A 4,894-nucleotide genomic window follows, 5' to 3' on the forward strand; every position below is an offset into this window, starting at 1 on the left:
AGGAGGGTGCTTAATTACCTGACTGCAAGGCAAGAGCTCTTTCTCTTCTTTATATTTCAGTGAGCAGATATTTTCTGAATTCTTAGTGAGGAACAAGGAACGGAGGCCTGCAGTTAGGATGGAAGTGTTTTCCTGTCCAGGTAGCTTGCAGAATGGAAACATTTTATTGAGATGCCAAAGATATGCCTAGATTTTCTTTGTCAGGTTCAATAAGTCTGGGATGGGATTATCTGAGTTCACTCCTGTCCAGAAATCATCAGAGAGCAGGAGTTCTCCTGTTTTGTGTGCATTTGCAGAACAGGAAGGGTTTTTGCAAAGGAATTAAATGATGTGTGAATTCAGGAAGCAACTATGGAAGGTTGCAGTTTGGCAAAGGAACGAGGCTCAGTGTTAAACCAAGTAAGTGCATGATCTGAACAAGAGTGTTTTGAGAAGTATTGGAGAATCAGATGCTTGGAACTGGCAGTATGTAATTACCCCGTGAGGGGAATCTCCTTCCATATCTACTGCTTCTAGGGCTGAAATGAGAGTGGCTGAAACATTTACTGGAAACAGAGCAGCAAGAAGTCAGGGGGTTTTTTCTGTAAGGTCTGAGAGCTCATGGAGAGTAGCTGTTACGAGAGGAGTCCTTCCAGGACTTACAATAAATTTCTACTCACACAATGGATGCAAGGACTAAATTCCCAGTGAAATGGAAACCATGTAATTCAGTGTGGCGTGCTAGAGAGATGACAAATCTTTCACCAAGCTACAGAGCTATCTCATTTCTCAAGTTGCTTGACCTTCATGGTATCCCTTGGTAGAAGGAGATACTGCAAACACTGTAAAAGAATGGATTTTCCTTGTGTTTTCACATTTATCCCTTTTGAAGAGCACCACAAGGTCTCCCCAAGTGTGGAATTACATGAGCAAGAAAGGAGAAGATGGCTCTTCAGAGAACTGCCAAGTCTCTGTCCTATGAAAAAATGATTTAATATGTGTTAACAGACACAGAAGAGCCTGTAGAAGTTCTGCTTGCATCAAATACTGGGTCAGATACTGTCCCCAGTCACATCTTCCCCTGCAAAACCACTCAGGACTGGGGAGTGCAGTGCTCCTGGGAATGTCTGTCCTTCCAAAGCACAGCTTTGAAAATAGATTTCAGCTCTGTGTTTTCTGCAGGGAGGGCCTGAGTTGATTCCTGGCTGTGTCAAAGCCTCCCACGATCAGGGCACTTCATCTTTTGTGATCTGTGTTGAAATATAACCTGCAAGGAGACAGAGAAGAGACAACCCAGCTCCATTTTATGGGGATCTCTAATGGGCACTGTGCACATGCAGTTTTATTTTGATTACAAATAGAGTCTCCTGCCCTGGAAGCTGAAATGTGCAGAAGAGTGTGGGGTTTTTGTAAGGGAGTGTTTGGCTGTGGGTATTCAGGAAATGCAAACAAACTGACCTTTGGAAGTGGAACCAGACTCCTGGTAAAGCCCAGTAGGTATCTCTTCACGAAGGACAGACTGGATCTTTTAGGTTTTCTGTTAGATCTTCCTTAAAATACAGAGGGAAAAGCTTCTTTTTAACATGAAGGAAAGATGGCAAGGGGGAAGAGAGCACATTCTGAACAATTAGCTTCTAACTGCTTTGCCATGTTGCTGTGAGTGGAACAGCTCAGAAATTGCTCCTGTTCAGTGAATGTGTTTGTGTTGTGGAACACCTCAGTCAGAGGAAGCCTTCAGGACAATGTATTTGAGATTAGCATACATGAAAAGCCTTTATTTACTCAGAAGATTTAATAGAGCTGGTTTCTAGGGCTTGGGTTTGGATCCCTTACTGGGTTCCTTGTCAGGTGAACAAACAAAAAGATTTAGGACCTTAGATTGGTTTTTTTCTGGAAGTTTCTGTCTGTTTAATTTTTCTTTGCTTCTTTCTCTCATGGGTCTGGTCCCTTGCTTGCTTCTGAGATTGACCAGCTCCTGATCTGCCTGGCTCCTTCTTTAGGTCATGAGACGTTTTAGAAACAGCTCTGTTAGATGTTTTTAAAAGTGGTGGAAATTTTATCCCCTTTTGAAATGTCCAACAGTGTGTTCTGGCTGTTAAAGGCTGAGGCTTCTCTCCTTTAGCATTTTTGTATAGAGGTTGATTACTGTGGGATAACTGAGTCTTCCTGGAAACTCACCTTTGGGAGAGGCACGAAACTAATTCTGAAATCAGGTACATCTAAAAACAAATAGTTGTTTCACATTATAAGTGCAGGCTTGAGATTCTCCTCTCTCCTAAACATTACAAAAATTGTTCAACTTAAAAACTGCCCAAGAACTTCAACTATGTTATGCTAACTGGGTTGGGTTTTCCACTGCATTCAGAATTGTTTCTGTCTGGAAGGATCAGAGGTATGCAGCTGGCAAAACATCCTAAATTAGACTCAAATGTATGTAACAAGGGTGACATCTGTTTTCCCCCTTGATCTCTTTAGAAAAACACACTTATTTGTGCAGACCCAAAGTTGTGTGAGGTTTTTGTTAGTGAGTGTGTCACTGTGTGAATTCAGGATCTGGCTGGAAAGTGACCTTTGGAAGTGGGACACAACTGATAGTGAAACCAGGTAGGTGAAAACCTGAAGGCAGTTAAGGGTAGGAAAGCCTAATTCCTCTTTCCAGGAAAGCATTGAAACAGCCATTAAAATTCCATTGTTCTTTCCTTCTGAGAGCAATTGAAGGTCACAGGTTGACCTTCCATCAGAGGAAAAAAAAATCATTATAAAGTCTATATCATTATAAATACCTACTTGGGGGGCTGGATTTTCCTGTGCTCTGTGTGTCATTGAGAGCTGTGGCTTTTGTGAGTGGTTGTCTTCATTACTGCCTCTTCCCAGAAATCTCCCAGGCCTGTGGACCTCTCACTGTCCTTTTATTTCCATTGTCCAGAACCCAGGCAAGGTCCTCATTAATTCCCAGAAGCTGCAGTTCCTTCTCTGCTGGGATAACTGTCTTAGCCTTTGCTCTGTTGCTCCGACTTCTGGCTGCAGAGAGGTTTCCATCCAGGTTTGTACTCCTTGACAACAAAAAAAACCTGGGCTGTCATGGAAAGAGGTTGGAACAGGCAGAGCATTTTTATTTGGGGAATCAAGAAATGTGTTTTGAAGCAGTGCAGGAAGGTCCAGGAGGAGACCTCTGCTTTTAATGCTGATCTAATGATGAGGGAGGAATTTTGCTGTGCGATTTCTTTGCATGAATGAAGGAGAAAACTTTCAGTCAGTGGCCATCTCTGTCCAAATGGAACGAGACCATAAACTAGGAAAAGTCTTTACAGGAAATGTAAGTTAAAGTTGCCAAGGAGTTAAAACATTAAAAAGAATGTCAAGTAGGGCCTAATTAGGTACTGGAGGGAAGAAAGGGTTTTTGTTATGAGGGCAAACACTGTGTGAATAGCTATGGAAACAAAATCACCTTTGAAAGCGGAGTGCAGCTAAGGGTAAAACCAAGTAAGGTTTAAACCATTTTTTTGCACAATATTGTATATATAAAGAAGAAAGATACAAAAAGTCATACTAGTGATATGAGCTGAAGAGAGGTCTACTAAGGTATGTTCTCAATTGCCCTGGCAGTGATCCATGTCCTTCCTTTCAGATATGCAGTGGGGGGTCCTGGCCACATTTGCTCAGGGCATTTTGTGCCATGGCCATGCCAGCAGGGGTTACTTTTCTTTCTCAGAATGAGGATGAATTTGTGTTCTGGCTGAGCTGAAAACTGCTGTGTGAGCTGTGGCACAAGCTCACACTGGCAAGGGGACCTGGCTTCAAGTTTCAGCTGATGAGTGCATCCACTTTCTTGTTAAATCATTCCATGTGGGGCAAAACTGCCCCATGGCCAGCGAGATTTCCAGGATGCCCTTCTTAGGCTGCTGGTCCTTCAGTTATGGGGTTACAGGTCACCTTCTCTTCCCCAAGACAGGCTTTGGCTTTGTGCAGAAACAGCAGTGCTCTCAAACAGGGTTTGCATCCACAGATGCAACAGTGCCCTTGATCCCACAGGCACATCATGGGAGATCTTCACGCTGTGGCTGAATCCTTGTGACATTCAGCACTGTCCAGCTGGGCTGTGGGTGACCAGTGGTACCAGGTGGTGGGGAAGGTTTTTGTCAGGGGAGGAAATGCTGTGTGAACACAGGATCGGGTGCTTATAAACCTGCCTTTGGCTCTGGAACGAGACTCACGGTTTGGCCACGTAAGTCCAACGCTGCTCCTGCGCCTTCTGCTCTGTTTGAGGTCATTCTTTGGGTGGCTGAGAGCAGCAGCCTGGCTGGGGGTTTGGTCAATAGGTGTGTCCATAGCCAGGGGTGGGCTTTGCTTTCAGGGAATGTCCAAACCAAGCCTCCTTGCTCTCCGTGGGACTGGGATGCACAAAGTGGCCACACGCAGCTCCCAAAGGTGCCAGCTGCCCGTGGCAAGCCTGTCCTGTGCCCCTGCATCCCCATGAGGCACAGGATCCAGTGTCAGGCACTGTCTCCCTTCTGCTGCCCATCTGAGTGTGGCCATGGCTGGGCAAAGGCTGGCAGAGAGGTGCTGCTCTGCAGGGGCTTGCTGGGCTTTTTGTAAGGGCAGGAAATGCTGTGTGATTATAACTCTGGCTTCAAGCTGACCTTTGGCTCGGGGACCCAACTGTCCATCCAGCCGAGTGACTGAGCAGCTTTCCTGTGTGTTCTTTGTCCAAAGTCCTTGAGGTGCTGCAGGAGATGTAGCTCCAAGCTGGCAGAAACCCTGGGCTTGTGCCAAGTGCTCTGCTCTTGTGCCACCAGCCCCAGTTCACCCTGGGCTCAGGGGCTCAGTCCCCTGTGGCCAAGGAAGCGGCTCAACGCCTGACTGCTGCAATCTCCCCCAGCAGTTCTGTCCTGGGGCTGTGCTGGGGCTGGGCAAT

The 4,894-nt window shown here is 45.6% G+C and overlaps 1 gene segment (V, D, J or C); it reads left to right on the forward strand.

Moving 5' to 3' along the window:
* The first annotated feature begins 4,727 nt into the window (after positions 1–4,727).
* Positions 4,728–4,894, forward strand: part of LOC121664469 — a 13,318-nt gene continuing 13,151 nt past the window's right edge. Inside the window, exon 1 of the C gene segment in view lies at positions 4,728–4,894. This exon is cut by the window's right edge and continues 526 nt beyond it.

This window comes from Corvus kubaryi, unplaced genomic scaffold, assembly GCF_017639235.1.
Source record: "Corvus kubaryi isolate FWS band 111438036 unplaced genomic scaffold, C.kubaryi_AGA036_p1.0 37301, whole genome shotgun sequence".
Taxonomy (NCBI): Eukaryota; Metazoa; Chordata; class Aves; order Passeriformes; family Corvidae; genus Corvus; species Corvus kubaryi.